Genomic DNA, 22,540 nt, shown 5'->3' with positions numbered 1-22,540 from the left:
CCTTCCAGTGTGCCTCGTCCGCGTCATCTTGACATCCCTTGCGATTCTCCCACAATTGATTTCCCCTGTGAAAACCCATTTCCAGATGTTTCTACTTCTGATCATTCATAGGACACATCATATGTTAGTCTATCATCATAGTGCAGAGGGGACACATCTTCCTCTGGAAATCCATCCAATCTCTCATCTGTAATTTCTAAAAACATAGAGGGTGAACATCTTTGCCTCTCATTTACCCCTCTACCTGATTCATTAAATCATGAGGATGCCGAAAAGCATCCTAAATTTTATGATCTTGGTTATCATGATCTCTCTACTTCTTCATCTGATCACGATGTTGATTCAATAGTTGTTAATATATCTAAGGTACTCGTCTACATGATCTATCTTTTAATGAAGTTGAAACCCTGCAGATTGTCGAGGCACTTTAGCCTAAGCGGATGGTTATTTCAGGCCCTTGTTCTCCTGAGGTTGGCTTCACTTCTGGTTAGTAAATTGTTGAAAAATTCAAGGCTCCTCATCAATATCTCCTTTGCAATAAGGATCAACCAAACACCTAGATTTTTCTTCCTCCACTCAAACTACATGATCCCATCACTCATGCGTCAGAGGAATATTACACAACAAGTACACATGTGCAACATAAGTAGTCTACCCTTCTCACGTGTGCTTTCATGTCACAGTCAAGAGAATGCACACACTCAACATCTGCATGGAGTGTAGGACAGTACCATGGTAGCTCCATAGAGTGCATGTCATGCACATTCACTCATCTTTGTTCTGTGGTCGCTTGTAAACTCGAAGTGTGTTTGTATTCAATATTATATCTTTCTTGTTTGTTGGTTCACTTAGCTGTCTTGTTCGCGAACCATGCCTTCACCAACATGGGTCAACCAATGCACTGGTGGCTGCATTGGAAGTATCACCTCATGTGAGATGGCCCATGCACCATTAGCTTAGGAGTAGGAGTAGTGTTTGCTTTTAGTCTGTTTGCTCGCATGCTTATTTGCTTACTTGCTTTGTTGGTTTTTTCACCTGCTTGCTTGTTTTATTACTCGCTTTTATTTCTCTTTTTCTTCTTCTTCTACTTTTCTTTGCTGTTTGTTTTCTTGTTTTGTTCGTAGGTTAGTTTCGCATGAAACCATGTATGACTCTTGAAACAAGCTGGGCAATGTATGAGAGGATTTGTACAACTAAAAAAAATTGGTTATCTTTTGTCCACTCTCTTATGTAAGAACTTCTTGTCTTTAGTCCATGATACATCAATGGAAAATATGTAATGTTTGAATTAAACCTTGGTGAAAACACAATGCTTGCGCACTCACTAGTATCAACTACTCTTGTCGATTGATTTTGGGTTAATCCTTGTCAGCTCAGTCAAGTAGAGTAAGGTGAGGGGGGAAACCTTAACAGGCACGTTAGGGGTATAATAAACTACTTCTCTGTAATAAACACCTCTTTTTCTCTCAATAAGTTGGGATCCCTCTTCCGCGTCTGGAATGAATAAGTGTTATGCACAGCCATGAAGACAAAAAATGAAAAAATGAGAAAGTGAAAAAAGTTTGAAAAAATGAAAAATGAATAAGGTGAAAGAAGGGAAAGGCTTCCTGTGCAGATAGGTGATGCAAGTAACTCTACCAGGGTACTCACCAGGCTCGTTGGCAGTGGATCCATGCTTGTGTTCCTATGTGACTCCACCAAGGTATTGTTTAGGCCTACTCGCAACGATGCAACACGAGAGATGAAACTAAGACTCTAATGACTATAGTTCTTGTGTACCAATATACCTCCCAACAAAAATTGAAACAATTGTGTTGACTTGGCTTGGAATGTGTGTTAATCGACCAAGAGTTTCGTAGATGCTGCATCTTACAATCAAGCAAGTGTCGAAACCGAGGTGAACTAATAAGTGGAAAATACTTCCAGAGGTGTTAGACTTGTTCTTCATGAAGAAGGTCCATTCAAAGATCTGGAGTTCTACTAGTGTATCACCAAGTGTTGTAGTGACTACAACCACCCTCCAAAATTTTGTTTTAGCTTCGTTTCGGAGCCTCCCTATCAACCTTCACAAAGGCATGTCTTGCTTCGTCAAGTACACCTGATCCAGTGATTTTCTTGTAGAAAGACATCCTCTCGATCAAACCTTGATGCATTACCATCATATGCAACTAGGTGAGCAACTCATTCAATAATTTGCGCAAATCTGTAGGGAAACTAGCCTTCCCTCCAGAAATTGTGTAATCCTGGCCGGCAGCCTACTGGGCCCTAGAATTGTGTAATTCTGTTGAGCAAGCTTCACATAGAAAATTGCACAATCCTTCCCAGCTGGGCTACTCAGCCAAGAATTCACGCAAATTTGGGCAGCAGTTAGCTGCTCTTCCCAGAAATTACGCAAACCCTCTAAGCAGTTGCCCAGCTCCCAGTCAGAAATGCACATTTTCTCCCAGCATATTAAGAAACCTCTTGCATGTGGAGCTAAGTTGACCAGTTCCTATTGTCATTCCAGGAAACTCTCCTAGGTTGTAGCTCAGAGATGCCTGGTAACATATAATCTTCAATATTGTTCTCTGAACTATTGGAATAAATGATGGTTTGGATCAAGCCAGATAACCATTTCAACTATGTTTTACTTAAGACATCCATGAATGCCCTCAGCTTACAAGGCTTTAGACCACTAATGCTCAATAATTGTAGATTCAATGAATGGATGGAGAATACTGACCATATCGGTAGATGCATACATAAACATAAATGAATGGCTAGCTACAAGCAGTAAAGAAGCATGCAAATCTAATTCATCAATGCAGAAATAAGATGACAATTATCTGGAATTAGACACAAAAGAAACATGAACAACCTATTTAAGTGCAAGCTTAGAACAAAAGAGAAAATGAACATTGAATATATAGCAACAAAATAAGCTTGTATTGCTAATGAATGAAGATGAGAAGCTTGAGTAGCAAAGTCTCATTAGTCTCCAACAACTGAACCCGTATTACATCTTACTTTCAGCTATTTATAGCCTATTTACAATGCTCTGAGCTCCAAGAGGCTGAGAGTCTTGATCTGTCTTGTTAACTGATTGATTCCCTCAATAGGCAAGCGTGGCTCAGAGGTTTTCTGCTTCCGATAGAGGAATAACCATAGTAAGATATTTTGGATAGATTGTTGCACTGTCTGGGAGCTCTCTCATGCCAGAGATGCCCCATAATGGTTGTTTTGATGAGATGTGCTAGGCTATTGATGCGTTGTGCTGCTTCTTGGCCTCTATGTTGGTTTGGGGAGGTGCTGCGCGTGCTGTAGCCATTTCAATGGTTTAACAATGCATGATTTCTGTTAAAACAGAACAACGCTACCCTATTATGGACCTCTATTGAAAATAATGAATATTTCTGTTTCAAACAGAACACACAACAACACTGATAAATCCCACCCCTCTCTATCATTTCCAGACTTCAACAGTCCTAAAAAATGATTAATTCCTTTATCGACTCCGCCCTGGAGGTTATTGTCGCATATTGCAGCTGACTGCTTCCCTCGCTTCCCGTTTTATTTGGAAATTTGTGAGAAATGCTGGAAAACATGAAAAATTGCCTTCAGTAGACTTCAATATATATATATTTCACTTCTTGGACCCTTTCGGGTCTGGGCTTCATTTCTATCCATGCTGGCCAAGGCTCCTTTGTATTTCGTTGAAACAACGAAAATACATTAAAAATGCATTGAAAATGGCCTTTGGCGGACTTGAAAAATTATGTATTATCATTGTGAATCCCATAAAGTTTGGGTTTAATCGCTATCGCAAGTCACATCCATATGCATGTAAAGGTTGCCCCCTTTGGTTTCCATCGATAGCGATCAAGTGATGTAACGTGGATTGTCGATCTGCACGCATGATTGACAGTCTATGCTTAATCATCGATCATAGTCGCAACTTCCCCCTGGTCCATGCTGATAACGCTGACTCGCCTCCACTAATTGCGACCTGCCGATCCGGTCATCGGCGATCGCTGATCGACGGTGTCCAGTGCTGATTTCCACTACCTGTGACCTCTGAATTGCGATTTAGCTGCTTAGATATGGGTCGTTGATCAGCCAGATCTAATGGTAGCTGTGCATTCTTGGGTCTTAAGCCTACAACAATGGTTTTCCATGGTTTTTGAAGTGTTTTAGCCTCCTGATAGTGCACTTTTCCCTTCCAATGGCTCTCCTCTTGCACGGATTTTGATCATTGGATGACATTTAAGCAAAAATTGAAGATTTCAAGAGCATAAATTGATCATTGGCATGATTTTAAGCAACTTTTGAGACTCTAAGAGCCTATATGGATCCATTTGTGGACTTTTTGCTAGCAAGTCTAACACTGGCTCCTTCTAGGCATGAAATCCTCCCTGTGAGGTTTCAATAACTACAAAATCAATGCCTTTCCTGTATAAAACAATATCAAATCTTCCTCCTAGTGTTCCATTGGGCATGGAGTCTCTTTAGCATGAAACAAAAACTGAAAGAAAAACATATTTACAATACAAGGCTTTAAAGCCTTAAAAGAAATAAAGTTTCAAAAACTGCCCATTTACTAGGCTACCAAAAGTATCTCCTCCTTCCAGACTGTACAGAATGAATGTATTGTTCTGCTGAACTTGAGTGATGATAAAAAGGACCTATCCACAACGACTCAAACTTGCCATGATTACCTTTCTTTTCCTTAAATGCATCCCATTTAAGCACCCAATCACCAACTTGGAAATTTTCTACTTTTGCCTTCCTGTCAAAGGTTTCTTTGATTTTCTTCTTATGAGCTTTTGACTTCTCAACTAGCTACTCTCTAATCTACTGTATTTCAACCAGGTTATTCATTCTTCTTACCATATCATTCTCTTCATCTTGTTCTTCTTGCAACAACTCAGCCACAGGGAGAATGAGATGGATGGGGAAAATAGCATCAGTACCATAAACCAATTTGAATGGAGAATTCCCTATGGAATTTTTTATGCTAACTCTGTCAACCCATAATGCAAACTTCAGCTTGGCATCACAGCTCTTTTTGTTGTCCTCTAATAGTTTTTTGATTACCCTTACTAGTCTTTTTTTAGATGATTCTGTCAGGCCATTGCCTTGAGGATAATATGAGGTAGAATACACCACTTTAATGCCCATGGATTCATTCATGTCTATCAATTCTTCTACCTTGAAAGCCGCTGCATTATCAGTTACTAGTTTTGTTGGGCAACCAAATCTAGTGAAAATATTGTCATTCAAGAATTTTATGATAAATTGATGATTGTCATTCTTAGTGGGTATAGCCTCAATCCATTTGGTGAAATAATCAGTGGCTACTAAGATCCATTTTTGTTGGCCACTAGAATGTGGGTTGATCTCACCTATAAAGTCCAAGCCCCACTGTTGGAGGGGACCATCGACATGTATTGTCTTCAAGGGCAGAGATTTTAGCTGTTGTCTTCCTGCAAACCTTTGGCACTTGTCACAAGCTTTTACAAAAGAAAACACATCAGAAAACAGAGTAGGCCAATAATATCCAACCCTCAAGATTTTGTGAGCTATGGTTTTCCAATAATGATGCCCTCCACAGATGCTATAATGGAACTAGTGTATGACTTCCACATATTTTTCTTTATCTAGACACCTCAAGAGGATTCCTGATGGGTCTTTCCAATAAAGAATATTTTTATCAATATAGAATTTGGTTGATGTAAGTTTAATGGCATGAGCTTGACTTGAGCTAAGCCCTGGAGGGACTTCTAGCTTTTGCAAAATATCAACTATGCTGTAATACCATTCACATGTGGCTAGATTTTCAGCCAAAGACTAATTCTTCTTTTTCTCTTCTACTGCTCCCTCTGTCTGCTCATCGTTTGAATTCAGACTCATGGAATTTATATCTAACAAGCTCCAATTTTATTCATCCATAAGTTTAGGCAAGCCTTGGCCTTTAACAAGCTTAGTGGGCTTCACATCTATGTTAAACTCTATGAATTTTGCAATCCATTTAGCTCTCTTCCAATCAATATCTGGCTGAGTTAAGAAATATTTTACTGAAGCTGAAGGTACATATGCAACTACTTTGGAATGCAGAATATAGCTTCTGAATGCCTTTAAAGACTTTATGAGAGCATAATCTTTCTTTTCAATAAGGCCATACCTTAGTTCAGCATCCCTTAAAGTTTTGCTGAAAAAGGCCACTAGGTGCTCTATGCCTTCATCATTTTTCTGCAACAGAACTACTACAAGTGTGTAATAAGAGCTAAAAGAGAAGATACAAAACGCCTTAGTGTAATTTGGGTTGATTAGAGTGGGAGCTTCCATGATAGCTTGCTTGATGGCTTCAAAAGAGCTTCTTGAAGCATCTATCCATTTTATTTCTGCTCCTATCTTCAACATGGAAGTGATGTGCTTTACAAGCTCTACAAAGTTTGGAATGAACCTTCTTACGAAGTTAATCTTGCCCAAGAAGGATTGAATGTCCCTTTCTGACCTTGGGATGGACAATGTCTGAATCTCCTGAACCCTTGTCGGATCAATCTTCACACCTCCAGTAGAAACAATATGTCCCAGAAGTTTGCCTTCTTCTAGAGAAAATTGTGACTTCTTTGGGTTCACTGAAATTCCAAAATGTCTACAGTTTAGCAAGACCTTATTCAAGTGTTGTAAATGATCTTTGTGGCTACTGGAAAAGACTATTATGTCATCAAGATAAACAAGGACAAACTTTTCCTTCTCTCCCATGAAGGCTATGTCCATGGCACCCTGAAAAGTAGCCCCAACATTTATCAGTCCGAAAGGCATCTTGGAGTACATGAAAGCATTGCAAGGAGTAGTGAAGGTGGTCTTTCCCTGATCTTCATGATGTATAGCAATTTCATTGTAACCTAGAAATCCATCTAAGAAAGACATGACTCTAGCCCATGAAACTCTTTGCAGCAAGTGTTCCATCTTAGGTAGGGGATAATTATCTTTTTTAGAGCACTTGTTTAGATTTCTGAAGTCGACACAAAGCTTGATTTCTCCATTTTTCTTTCTCACTACCACAAGGTTAGCTATCCATCTTGAATACCTTAGGGGAGCTATGATTTTGGCATCCAACAACTTCTTCATTTCTTTCTCAATCAAAGGTAAGAAGAGAGGGTTGATAGGTCTTAATTTTTGCTTAAAATGGGTGGTGTTCTTTTCTAGTGTTATCCTATGATGAATGATGTTCGTATCATAGGTTTTGAGATCATTGTATTCCCAGGAAAAAATATCAGGGAATTGCTACATGACGGTACAATATTCGGAATTCTAGGTAGAGGACAATTGAGTGGACAAATTTATGTATTTCGGATGGGCTAGACTCCCTATATTATGTTTACAGACAAAAAAAACATTCTTTGTTTTGGCCAGCTTATAGGGTACATCGTTTTGCTCGAACAACTTCTCTAGAGGCACTAATCCCTTTGGTATATGGTTACTAGGCAGCTGGACGATGTTTCCTCAGCCGATCTCGTTTTTTAACTTGGACTGGCCGCATTCTTCCTTGGTTTCATTTTCTTGATCGATGCGCATTTCAGCAAATTCCTCCACGACTTGTAAAAACCTATTAATTTCCTGATCGTCTTCAAAAACTCTCCAATATTTGACATTGTCAGGCAGAGATGGTCTGTATTTTACCTGAACTTCATATGTCAATTTAGGAGGCAAGGGAGGAATAAACATGCTAGCAGAGACAACAAGGGAGTCGGCAAGCTGGTTCTTCATTCTTGGAATATAAGAAATGCTGAAATCATTAAAAGAATCCCTAAGCCTCCATACCTCATCTCTATATGTTTTCAGCCTTGGATGCTTAGCTTGGAAAGTTTTATTGACCTGCTAAATGATGAGGTCTGCATCTCCAAACATTTTCAGGCCTCTGATACCCATTTCTTTAGCTGTGTTTAATCCCAGAATCAAAGCTTCGTACTCTGCTATGTTGTTTGTGACCTGTAAGGTTAATTTGAAAGATAAATGTATATATTCATGTGCTGGGGACACAACGACTACACCTACTCCTACAACTTCTTTAGAGCAAGCCCCATCAAAGAATATATCCCAAGTCTGAGGACCTTCTTCTTTAGTGTTTTTCAAACTGGTTTTTAAGCTACATGGAGGCCAACTAGGATTCTTCAATATGGAGAATACATGCTCCAAAATTAGTGTCAACAACATAGATGGGATGATTAGTAGGGTTCTTCTCATCGCTGATGATATAAGCCAATTGCACCTCTCTGTATAATCTCTTGCTCTCACCTCCGAAAACTAGGACAATAGCATAGGACAGATCATTTTGTAATCATCCACCCAATCTCTTGATCCAACCTTTGGAAAGTAACATGTCAAACTTGGGAGCTACATTAGCCACCACAATATCCATGATCATGCTTTTCATAGGCAGCTGAGACAAAGTGATGGCTACGTCCTTGATTATTCCTAGACATTTCACCTTTCTAGAGTCAAAAGAAAACAAGTCATGATAAGGTTTAGTGATGTCAAGACCCAACTCATCCATGAAAGCCTTGGGCATTAGATTATGGCTGGCTCCAGTGTCCAAAAGGGAGTTGTGAAGGATTTTTTCATTAATAGTCTGAGAGACATAGAATGATGGGGTGCTATCTTCACAATTTTCAATCATTGGGCTAAGAATAATAGCTGGCTTGTCATCTTTTAGATTTACATAGTCAGTGGAAACTTGGATTGCTTTAGGCTCAAGGGCCTCAAGGATGGATCTTTTGAAGGAATCATTATTCACTAGTTCAATCAGAGGCATAGGTATTCTTAGCTTCTGAATTTCTGGTTGAAAATTGAAAGGAGAAGGAGACTTGAAAAGGCCTCTTACCTCATGATTTGTAGCTTTGAGGATGATGGGATCAACTGGCAGTTGTTTTTTCTTATTAGATTGTTGTACTACAGGGACATCACCCCTTTGAGTAGGAGTTTTCTTGCCATTATTTATCATTGACCTCAAATTATATCTTTTTTGATCTACAGTTTGTAGAATAGCTTCACCATCCCATTCTTGGCTGATCTGGTCATTGCATAATGACTTTTACTAGGCAGCTGAGGTAAAAAAGGAAGCATTTCCTTTGTCTTCCAGACAATGAATCTCATCATCTTCTTCAAATTTCTCTTCTTCCATGAATTCATTTTGAAAAGGAGCCTTCACCCTTTAGTCTTCATTAGCATCTTTGTTTCTTTGCAAAATTTGCAACTGCTCATTTGTTCTTCTATATGGATTTGGATTTGGATTTCTAGGGGCAAAGGTATTAGGCACTCTTCCTTTCCCCGGGTGCTGCTCAGCCTTCAATTTATAGATTTCAGAGGCTAATGACTCAATCATTTTGGTCATTTTATCTATCTTAGGATCAGAGGATGATGAATACTCACCCCTCTATCTTCTTCTATCAACATTTCCCTTAAGCTTCTCTGCAACCATGGTGCTTGATTCCACTTCCAAGGCTGCATCCTGCATGTCAGCTAAAGTAGCACATTGCCTCTCCCTCAATAGTAGGCAGAAGTCATAATCAAAAGCATTGGCATAGGTGAGTTTAGCAGAGGTAGTAGTGGGTTTTACTTCAGTTGGTATCTTGATGTACATACGATTAAACCTCTTATTGAAATCAGATAGCAACTCACCATTTTCTCTCTTTAAGTTGCCAAAATCAGTGTGGTAGTAGAGGAGGTCCTTTTTATCCCCCTAATGCTTTAGGAATGCATCATCTAAAGCTTCAATACCTGATATAGATCTCGGGGTTATTTCTTTTCAAACCATTTTCTGGCCTCTCCATCTAGGCTTTGGACAAAGGCTCTCATCCACACATCATCTTCATTAATGTCTAGGTTATCAGCATAGTTATAGAATGACTCAAGATGTTCTTCAGTAGTAACACCTTTAGTCCCAGTGAACTTAGGCCTATATTTCTGATATTCTCCAGTAGGCATGGCATTCAAAGGAGTGGGCAGTATTAGAGGTCCATACCTAGTAGCTATGATTCTTTCCATTTTGGTAACTGCTTGTGGACCTGCCATAGCTATGGTGGCTAAAATAGTACGAGCAGTCTGAATGATAGAGGGCTGAGGAGTGACTGACAAGACTATAGAAGTATGATGGATAGGAGGTGAGGTTTCCTTTGGTCTTACAACAAAAGTAGAACATAAAGAATAAGGGGCTTTATGAATCTCCGAGAGTTTTTCTTTGCTGCTAGTATTAGATGCTATACTCTCAACATGTATTTTTTCTATTACAAGCCTTTCTTGAAGAGATATAGAAGATTGTTTAGGTTTACCTGATCTTGGTGCTCCTTTCTATGATAGATTTCTTTCTTTGATAATTTTTTTAGGGTCAGGTATTGGGCCAGCTAGTAGCTTTTGAGGATTTGTCCGAGTATGCCTCACAAACTGAGCCAGAACTATGAAGTGGAGTCGCCAAGAGGTTTGGCCTCTAGTAGAGTCGCCCAATAGATGATTACAACCAAAAAAGTGCCCAGACTTTGTCTATCATCAAAGTTGGATCTATGTCGTTTTCCAGGGAAGATTAGCTTCAGTTTCCTTTCCCCGGAAACGACGCCAATTATGTAATCACTCCAGGAAACTCTCCTAGGTTTCAGCTCAGAGATGCCTGATAACATATAATCTTCAATATTGTTCTCTGAACTATTGGAATAAATGATGGTTTGGATCAAGCCATATAGCCATTTCAACTATGTTTTACTCAATACGTGCATGAACACCCTCAGCTTACAAGGCTTTAGACCACTAATTCTCAATAATTGTAGATTCAATGAATGGATGGAGAATACTAACCATACCGGCAGATGCATATATAAACATAAATGAATGGCTAGCTACAGGCAGCAAAAGAGAATACTAACTGTACCGGCAAATGCATATATGACCACATATGGATGGCTAGCTATAGGCAGTAAAGAAGCTTGCAAATCTAATTCATCAACGCAGAGATAAGATGACAGTTATCTGGCATTAGACACAAAAGAAACATGAACAACCTGTTCAAGTGAAAGCTTAGAACAGAAGAGAAAATGAACATTGAACATATAACAGCAAAAGAAGCTTGTATTAATAATGAATGAAGATGAGAATCTTGAGTAGCAAAGTCTTATTAGCCTCTAGGAGTTGAACCCATATTACATCTTACTTTCAGTTATTTATATCCTGTTTACAATGCTCCTGAGATCTAAGAGGCTCAGAGTCTTGATCTATATGACCTGTCTTGTTAATTAATTGATTCCTTCAATAGGCAAGTGTGGCTTAGAGATTTTCTCCTTCTGACAGAGGAATAACCATATTAAGATATTTTGGATAGATTGCTACACTGTCTAGGAGCTCTCTCATGCCAAAGATGCCCCATAATGTTTGTTATGATGAGCTATGCTGGGCTATTGATGCGCTGTGTTTCTTCGCAGCCTCTATGTTGGTTTGGGGAGGAGCTATGTGTGTTGTGGCCCTTTCAATGGTTTAACAATGCATGCTTTCTATTAAAATAGAACAACACTGCCCTATTATGGACCTCTATTGAAAATAATGAATATTTTTGTTCTAAACAGAACACACAACAACACTGAGAAATCTCGCCCCTCTTTGTCCTTTTCAAATTTCAACAGTCCTAAAAAATGATTAATTCCTTTATCGGGTCTGCCCTGGGGGTTACTGTCGCATATCGCAGCCGGTCAGTTCCCTCGCTTCCCCTTGTATTTGGCAATTTGTGAAAAACGCTGGAAAACATGAAATATTCACTTCGGGGGACTTCAAAATATATATATATATATTTCACTTCCTGGACCCTTTTGGGTCTATGCTTCATAGCTATCGGCATTGGCAAAGGCTCCTTTGTATTTTGTTAAAACAATGAAAATACATTAAAAATGCATTGAAAACGGCCTTTCGCGTACTTGAAAAATTATGCAATATCAGTGCGAATCCCATGGGGTCTGGGTTTAATCACTATCGAAAGTTGCATCCATATGTGTGTAAAGGTTGCGCCCCTTGGTTTCCGCTGATAGTGATCCACAGATGTAATGTGGGCCATCGATCTACACGAATGATCAACAGTCTACGTTTAATCACCGATCGCAGTCATAACTTCCCCCTGGTCCATGCCGATAACGCCGACTTGCCTCTACCGATTGCGACCCGCCGATCCAATCATCAGCGATCACTGATCAGTGGTGTCCAACGCCGATTTCCACTACCTGCAACCACCATTATGCAATTTAGCCACTTAGATTTGGGCCGTTGATCGGCCAGATCTAATGGTAGTTGTTCATTCTTAGGTCTTAAGCCTGGAATAATGGTTTTTCATGGCTTTTGCAGTGTTTTAGCCTCCCGATAGTGCATTTTTCCCTTCCAAGGGCTCTCCTCTTGCCTGGATTTTGATCATTGGATGATATTTAAGCAAAAATTGAAGATTTCGAGAGCATAAATTGATCATTGGCATGAATTTAAGAAACTTTGGAGACTCTAAGAGCCTATATGGATCCATTTGTGGGCTTTTTGCCAGCAAGGCTAATAGTTCCCTCCAGGATCGAGGAAAATAGAATTGCATGCATCGGCTACTTCTCCTGAGGTAACATGCAAAGGCATCCCTTGTGTTAAATTCACATGGACAGAAAGACAATGTGAAAGATAAATCAGTGAGTGCATTTTTTATTAACATAAGATACACATTTATAGTACACATATGTGACTCTTGGGATTCAGATCCCAAGGTCTCTTGGATTGCTTTGTCCATTCAACTTCCACGCTAACCCTTTAGGATTAGGTGTCCAACATTCCCCCCCTTAATCCGAAGGGTTATGTATGAGTCCAAGAAGAGAGCTGTAATACAACATGTGCAAAAAATGCATGGCAACATTAGGCTGAATGTGCTCTATGAAATGTTGGTAAAAAAGGGCGGTGGTTTAAGGATGACCACCAACACTGGAACACTTAGTGCAGTTCCCGGAACTCTTCCAAAACTGGCAAGAAACTGAAGTTTTCTGCTAGAGGAAGTGATCCTATTGTTTTAAAGAGGGAAACCTTCAACCATAAAAGGGAGGTCTCACCCCGCATAAAAGGTAATACTTCAACCTGAAAAGGGAAGTCTCAACCTGTGATGGTTTAAGGATAACCAACAACTCTGGAATGCTTAATGCAATTCCTGGAACTCTTCCAAAACTGGCAAGAAGCTGGTGTCTTCTGCTAGAGGAAGTGTTCTTAATCTGTGTTCAAGGGCATCTTTGTCTCTGGCTGCAACTCTGAAACTGGTGTGGCAGGTTGTGGCTCAGGCTCGCTTGATGTGACTTTGAAGCTTGTAGATGACCATGATTTCCCCCCCTGTCAGGTACAAGGTGAGAAGATGGAGAAAACTCAACTGCAAGACTGTTTAATACTCTGGAACAAGTTCTGACATGTGTTTGGAATATCTTCTTGGCTGTTGATGCCCATTGCCAAGAAGCGATCCATCCAAGATGAATCTTTGTTCTTGCAGGACGTTTGTTTCTGAAGCATCTGTGTGAAGAATGACTGGTTTTATGACAGTGCTTACATGGATGAAGATCAAAACAGTGATCTTTCAAATGGCCAACTCGTTTACAGTGTTGGCATTTCACGATCTGTTGTTTTTGTTGTTGTTGTTGCTGTGGAAGAGGGGCAGAATCTGGAACAGCTGAAGCTGAACTGTCATGAGGAGCAGCTGAACTGTCATGAATGAATCCAGCACTCTGAAACTGAATGGGCTTGGCATAGTCTGGAATATGAAAGGACAAGTCCTTGTCATATCCAAGACCAGTTATGTGCTTGTTGTGGACAAGCTGTTCCCAAGGTCTGATGATGGGCTTGGGAAGTGCAGACTAAACCTCTGCATCTGCATGTAACTTTGCTGCTTTATCTGAATGAACTGTAACATTATTGACTTGCTGTTTATGGGAGTCTGCTTCATTGTTCTGAACAGAAACAGGTTTAGAATGATGACTCCACTGGTGTAATTCTTCCTGCTGTAGCTTTGTTTCAAGCTGCAAAAACTCAATATTCTCATGTGCAGTTTGCAGAGAGGTTTGGATGTCAAAGAGAGTTTCTTTGTTAACTTTGACCATCTCATCAACAGTGGAATGAATTAGGATATTCAATAACTTTAATGCATCTTCAAGTCTGGCCATTTTTCTTCAATGTCACTTAAAAAACACAACTGAGGCAACAGCAACAGAAAAATAATATTGTACTCTTACTACAAGATATTGTAAGGGCTTATCAAGTGGCAACAATGTCGTGAAAATGGTTGATGGAGCAGGACCTGAGTAAGCTGGATGTTACCAAGTTAAACTACAATAAACATTTCTCGTCAAGCTACAATAAACATTGGTACAATTGGGCACATGGTAAATCAACAGTCCACAGTTCGTTTCAAGAATGAACTGGAGCATAACATCACCAATGCAAAAAAATATATAAATGTGAAGATGAGCGCTGTCCTCAACTTCAAACTTCAGAGCATCTAGCTGCTATGGAAATCATGCAAAATCTCTACAAGAAACTGCTCCAAAATCTCTACAAGAAACTGCAAAAAAATGACTTCCAAAAATGTCTTCAAAAATGCTTCAAATTTACTTCACAATGCTGATCACTTCTCCACGAATCACTTCACTCAGAGGTTGTTTCAAATTGTTCCATGGACAACACCAAATCTGCTTCGAGGTGGCTTCAATACTGCTCTTAAAATCTGCTTGAGCATGTGCCAAGTCATAAAAAATTTGACTTACAAATCATCTATCAGCGTTAACTCTGTGTGATTCCAGGCAGTCCGAATCTCGATTGACACACGGAGTTGACTGCTGATTCAGAGTTCACTGCGCAGTGTTTGAGCCGCCGAGATGTGCATGCATGGGAGCGTGAGGCTCCATGTGTAAATCTCAGAGGGCACGAAGAAGAGCAGCAAGGACGGGTCAAGCCTCCATTGCTGAACATACGTGGAAATTGAACAGTCAAGGTATTCAGACCTGTTGGAGGAGCACAGTAAGCAGTGGTATGGTACAACGTTCAACCACTTCTGGAGGAGAAATATAACCAAGCATAAGGTGTTATCATACACAGAGAACGAAAGAGTCGTTACTATGGGCAGACAATGGCAGCGTTGTTATGCATAGAAAAGACGCAGTCGACGTGTTCTAACAGAGAGAGGAGCGTTTCTACATATAGAAGATTCATAAACGCACATGTGAGAAGCCACCATCATTAATGCACAAAGAATATGCAGCTACTTCAACTTCTCATCGCTGTGAGAAGCCACCATCTTGATACTACTTGTTCTGTATACGTTACTCACAGCATCTTCTGCACATCATAACTGTCGTTGAGGGAATCCATTGCAAACAATCATTTCTCACAATGATGCATCGATGAACAAATTTCGTTGATTTCTCAGTATATTTATTACTCCACTACGGTACAATGTTTTTGTAGTTTCCAGCCTCGTTCTCCTGAACTGAAATTGAAGGTAAAGAGCTCGAAATGATCATAGACGGTGAAGATATAAAAGCATGCACATGTAAACTCTGTAAACACTATCTGCCTTCAGAGGCATAGCATGCCAAACTGTTTCTTATTGATGTTCAACACTAGACTGACTTTTGACACCTCTGTCAAAAACAAAGCTGAAGACGAGATAAAAGCAGCAATTTGATTGTCTCGCACCACAAAACCTAAGAATCAACAGTGGTGCTTCAGTAGCATGTATTGTATTTAACTAAATGTACAGAGGGCTGTGAAAATGTAAGACGTGCAGCAGGATCGCCGAAAAAGTGGCAAATTAGTGATATGGGCATTTCAATCTGCATGAGCAATTCTGGCCTTGTATCGATCTCAGATTCAAACCAGAACACCTTTATCTCCAACACACGACTTTTACCAACGCATAACCACCATTCAAAACTGTTGATATTCGCTCTGATACTTCCGCCCAATTTCGGCACCCAAATGTGAAAATCCCGTTGTCGTTCTGCGTTCCAGCACCACTGTACTCGAGCACAGACCTATATGTTCATTTCTTCACAATGACCGTGAGCATGATAAAAATTAATAGCAGGGTGGTGGCATAGATAAATTGTTCTCCTCTTCGATTCTCTTACCTTCCTCCAAAAATTTCGATAAGCACCCACGATAGAAACGGTATCAGAAATGACCAAGATCAATAGTATAATGTTACCTGCCAGAGAGGATTTAATAGAAATCCACAGTTCGTCACTGATGAAGACTGTGGGAAGGCTTTATTTGCTCACAATGGGGTGCCCATCTCACAAAAGAAGGTAGCGAGACGAGCCAAGAATGTGTACAAGTCCAGAACGTATGTCTCTGCACACATCATGCTCCCAGCTAAAGAATTTTGTTCTCTCATGGCTGATGGTGGTAGTTTCCGTAGACAAGCGTTAGACAAGCGTTAGCGCTGGCAGAGGCAGAGGCTGTTATTGTTTCAGTAACCGTCGCTGAGAAAAAGAGCTGACTTGACAGAGGCAACACAGGCTTGGCAGAGACGCAGGACAGAGACGTTTTATGAATCAGTGAGAACATGAAACGCTTATGGACAGAGAGCGCAGCTAAAAATATGGACAGAGAGCGCAGCTAAAAATATGGCAGAGGGAGCAGCATTTATTTGAAAAACGGCAGCATTCAATACCATTACATTTGAAAAACTGCATTCATTTTTACAAATACTCAAAGCAGCAAACGTATTTCAGGGAGCATCAAAAACATTTATGTTACCGGTGGTATGTCGATTCAACAGAGGCATTCTTCTGCCTTCCGCTCTGGACCAAGTAATCATTCACCAAATTAATCCTTGAGAGGACAGAGGCATTGAGGACAATGCTCAAGTCAGACCAGTTGCACAAAACTACACAGGCCACACATCATGGCTCTGATACCATGTTAAATTCACATGGACAGAAAGACAATGTGAAAGATAAATCAGTGAGTGCATTTTTTATTAACATAAGATACACATTTATAGTACACATATGTGACTCTTGGGATTCAGATCCCAAGGTCTCTTGGATTGCTTTGTCCATTCAACTTCCACGCTAACCCTTTAGGATTAGGTGTCCAACACCTTGTTTCAGGGATCTATTTTTGGCAGTTGGAGGTTACATGCAAGGATCATTTCAGAAACCTCCCACAAAGAGTCGCTTTCCATAAATTTGTGGCATGCACATCACAATGTTGATTTTATAAAAACTCATTAACCGGGTGCTACAGAGCTCGTTTTGCACATCAACCTTGTAGCTCTTACATCCCACATCGCATCTAGGAGTTGTCGACATATTCATCTCTATAGTTTTTGGGTAAGCCCACTTCATATGTCTTGTGTTATATTTCTAGCAGTTTTTTGTTTTTTGCTTCGTATGAACATTGCCTGCTTGATTTCAGTGAGCACTTGCTATCTTTTTGATACATACTAACGTGTACAAGAATCGTTTCAATTTTAATTAACACCTCACTACTCTCGCATGCATGAAACTATTTTTCACGAACGGTCACTGATTTGGCAACTCGCCTCACTCACATGCATGTTGTTTCATTTCCTAAATATGTCATTCGCCATTTGCATGCACAATCTTACTCTTATGCTTACACTCACTATTGCGCATTGCATAATTCTAGCAGTCAGTAGCCAGACTAGACTATGCATTGTGCAATTCCAGCAATTAGTCAGCCTTTGCAGTCTTGGCAGCCAATCTCCCGACCTCTTAGTGGAAATTACGCAACCTTCATGATCAGTCACACAGGTATGTTGCAAGCTAGTTCTCAAGTTCATTTAGGTTTCAACTGAGATATTTCTTGCTATGAGTGTATCCATGTCTCCAGGTATCATAGGTGTTCATCTGCCTCTCAGCAGCACAAGTACAATGGTTTCAAGGAGAGCAAAGTCAAAGACACTTTTCAGAGCACACTTGGGGATGTAGTCGATCAAGGGTCTGTGAGCTTGCCTACTCATGAAGACATCAAGTTGTTCATAGACAAGGACATCAAGATATGATGGTAGAAGCATCACAGTGAGCAGCACCATGAACAACAGCTGAAGGAAGAATACTGGATGTAACAAATGAAAGAGGAAGGTTTTTGAAAACATGGAGGTGGAAGAAAGTTCCTCCCAATCAGATCCACTCATGGAGAAACTTTGGAGACTCAAGCTATGAGGTGACAGCACGATCGTTCGAAGACAAAAAATGGAGAAAAGAAGGAGTTGCATGTGCTGAAGTAGCAACTCAAGGAAGAACATGAGATACACATACAAGCGAATGAGTTGCATTAGGAACAGGAATAGCAGGGGGCACAACATGCACTCATGGATGAAACTACGCCTGTACAAGTTATAGATCGATCCTAGTAGCTAGCACAGAGCAAACATGGTGAGGAGTGTTGTTGATCACATGCAAGGTATTTAGGAACATGCATGTCATTGTGTGCACACATGCGATCCAACCCATTCAGCACACTCAGCAAGGTGAAGACAAGAAGAAAGTATAACTCGTGTTGAGCATGTAGTTGGCGGTTGATGTGCATGCCCACCAGCACACACTGGAAGATCAGCATAGACACTATGCATTAGTGCATTTCCAATTCGGTTGCACCAAGAAGACAATGTGCATTCTAGTAGACGATTTGGATGAAGGAGCCACACCAATGCAGCCAGGTGCAATGGAGGCAAGAGTTTTCTTTAGAAATATGTCACCATGCAGTGCATGCACAAAATCATGGACGACCAAGATTGGCATCAACTCACCACCTTCACCATCACAAGCATGTCAAATACTTGGTCTGAGCACAACGGACCGAGTGTCAGTGATGTCTTGCATGGCTTGCTCAAGCCATTTTGTCTAACATGAGCACATGTGCATTGTATTTTAACATCATGTCAAGTGGAAATTCAAGTGTCAATAGTTGGATGTAACTTTCATAGAGTAGATGAAGAGTCGTGAGGGTAGATGAACTATCATAAATGGGAATGTCAAGGGTCCCCCCACACTTTACTATACATATAACCTCATAACTCATTATAAAGGCTTTTGGTCAGCCAAGCTTATGATAATACTATCTTGGAGAGAGCTTGGATAGTATTGTAACGAGCCTTGGCTTCTCCATGTTATGAATCCAGCTCACAAAAAGATAGAAATGATAGATCAATGCCTTAGAATTCAGCCTCTTCGAGGGGGAAACCTCCTTTTCATTACACAAATGAATGATTCTTTGATGATTCAAATGAAAAAACCTCCTTTCTATATATAGGAGTCTAAGGATTCACAATATAACCCAGCCAACCTAACAATAATAATATAAAGGCACAAAAATAACAATAGAGGGATTCTATGGGGCACAGTAATAACAATATGGAGACAATAGGGGCACAAAAATATTAATAAGGGATACACCTACAATAGTAATGGTGTAATCACTAGTATTATAGGTACCTAACATGCCCCTGTCCTCTGTGACTGTTTCTGGTTCCAATATAATTTTTCCTTCCTCGTCAAGTTCTGGCAATATTGTTTGAACTGGGAGCTTGTCGCCTATAACCTTCTTTAAACATGAAACATGGAAAACTGGGTGCACTCAAGAAGCCGCAGGAAGCTCCAATTTGTATGCCATAGTACCAATCTTTTCCAACACCTTGTATGGACCATAATACTTTGGTGATAATTTATTATCCTTCTTAGCTTGCTTGAGAGACATTTTTTTATATGGTTGTAGCTGTAGGAATACCCAATCACCTACATCAAAACTTCTTTCACTGCGATGTTGATCTGCCTATTGTTTCATTATATTCTGTGCCAACAGGAGGTTATCCTTTAAGGGTTGGAGGACTTCTTGTTGATACTCGATGTGATGTTCCACTGCTTGAACCTTAAAATTTTCTCTTAAATATGATGTGATGGATGGTGGCTGATATCCATAAAGTGCCATAAATGGGGTTATTTTTGTTGCTGTATGGAAGGAAGTGTTATACCACCATTCAGCCAGAGGCAACCATTTGACCCATTGTGTTTGTTTATTAGATACAAAGCAACGAACATATCCTTCCAAACATTTGTTTACTATCTCAGTTTGCCCATTAGATTGAGGATGATAAGATGAGCTATGAGCTAATTGAGTACCGAGACAAGAAAATAATTATGTCCAAAAATTTCCAGTGAAAATGGGATCTCTGTCACTTACAATAATCTTTGGGTTTCCATGTAGGTTTTGAATTGTTTCCATAAATGCAGTAGAAACTGTACTGGCTTTAAATGGATGTGATAATGCACAAAAGTGTGCATACTTGGTAAGTCTATCAACTACCACCATTATGACACTCTTTCCCTCAGACTTGGGTAAACCTGTGATAAAATCCATTTAAACCTCCCCCCAATGTTGGCTTAGAATGGATAAAGGTTGTAATACACCCGAGGTCTTAATTGTTTCAACTTTATTTTGTTGGCAAACCAAACATTCCACCACAAACTTTTGAATATACGATTTAAGGCCATCCAAAAAAAAATTCCTTCTGAACCCTGTGGTAAGTTTTTAAAAATCCTGAGTGCCCTCCTAAGGGAGAAGTGTGCAATTCCATAAGAATCGTTTGTTTGAGTTGGGAATTCTTACAGAGGTAATTCCTCCAATAGTTGTAGTACCCTATCAACATGTTCAACCTGATCCTTCCAAGACTTGCTGTAGATTAGTATGTCATCAAAAAATACTAACAGAAATTTTCTAAGGAAGGGTTTGAAAATGGAATTCATCAAACCTTTAAATGTAGAGGGTGCATTGGTAAGGCCAAAAGGCATGACCAAAAAATCATAATGACCCTCATGAGTTCTAAATGCTGTTTTTGGAATGTCTTCAGTCTTCATTCTGATTTGATGATATCCTGAACAAAGATCCAACTTGGTGAAGTAAATTGATCCATGAAATTCATCCAGTAATTCATCAATGACAGGAATGGGAAACTTATCTTTAATAGTGAGCTTGTTGAGCTCCCCATAATTTGGACACATGCGCCATGATCCATCCTTCTTATGCATCAATACTACTGGAATAGAGAAAAAACTTTAACTAGGTTGAATTATACCAACCTCTAGCATTTCTGCAACCATACGTTCAATTTCACTCTTTTGGGCGTAGGGATATCTGTACAGCCTGATGTTTGGAGGAACACTTCTTGGAATTAGATGAATAGCATGATCATGATCACAAATAGGTGGGAGACCTTTGGGAGTCTCAAATACCTTGGAATGGAAAGCACCTCCCATTGGAATGGAAAGCATTGGGCTAGTCAATACATATTCTCCCATGGATAGCTTGACATTATGGCACTTTCCAGAGCAATTTATCATTCCTCCATTTGCAAACATCACTTGACACTCTGGTGCTAGATATAGGAAGCAATTCAATTCTTTTGCTACCTTACAATGAATAAAATTGTGGGTACATTCTGAATCAATCAACATTATTACCTTTTTCTTCTTGATTTGTCCTTCTATATTGATGGTTTGAGGAGTGGTAATTCCAGCCAATGCATTACAAGATATGGTTGGATTTATCTAGGCTTTGTTCCTAGAGTATATCCTCTTCTTTTGACCATTCTTTCTCCTTTTCTTCTTCCTCTTCACAATCTATGTAGAGTAATCTCTTCTCACCACACTTATGACCTTTAGTGTATTTGCTATCACAACTGTAACAAAGCTCTTTTGCTCTCTTTTCTTCTAATTGTTGTGGTGTCAACCTTATAGGTTGTGGAAGACTAGGGGAAACAACACTTCCATCTTTATAGTTGTGAGTGGTATGCTTCCTGGTTGCCATAATTTTGGTTTCCATTTTTCTTGCTAACCTGAATGCCTTCTCTAATGAATCAGGTTCCCAAAGGTGAACATCATGTTGGATATTATCCTTTAAAGTCCCTATCAACACATCAATCCTATGCTCCTCTGGAATATTTTTTACCCATATGTTCAATTTTTGGAACTCCTCAATGTGCTCCATTCTTGAACCCTTTTGTTTGAGACTTATCAATTGGCTAAAAAAAGTGTTGCTTTTTGTATCCTCATAATGTGCTGTCAATTCTTCCATAAAAATTGCCCAAGTGATAATTTGTTCAAGAGAGAAAAGCCACTAATACCATACAAACTGATTTGGTTCCAAATATAAAGTTGCAATATGCACCTTTTGTGTGTTTTGCACATTATTGAGATCAAAAAATTGCTCCATCTGTAATATCCATGTTGTGGGATCCTTGCCATTAAACTTTCTCGTATCGATTTTTGGAATATGATGTGTCTTCGATCCATCATTAGAGTCTATGAAATAATGATTAACATTTCTTTTGTCCGCATCATGAGTTTCCTTTACTACCCTTTCACTATTAGTAGGTATTTCTTGTAGAAAATTTGTGAAATCTATCTTCAAAGCTAACATGCTTGTCTTCAAATCTGTCTTCAAATCTATCTTCAAATTGTCCATATTAGCTTCCATGCCATTCATATTAGCTTCCACG

The sequence above is a fragment of the Pinus tabuliformis genome, chromosome 6 (assembly GCF_031772625.1).
Source record: "Pinus tabuliformis cultivar Carrire ecotype Pingquan chromosome 6, CPIR1, whole genome shotgun sequence".
In the NCBI taxonomy this organism is placed as follows: domain Eukaryota; kingdom Viridiplantae; phylum Streptophyta; class Pinopsida; order Pinales; family Pinaceae; genus Pinus; species Pinus tabuliformis.
The sequence above is the reverse complement of the archived record's forward strand: the minus strand, read 5'-3'. Positions refer to the sequence as shown.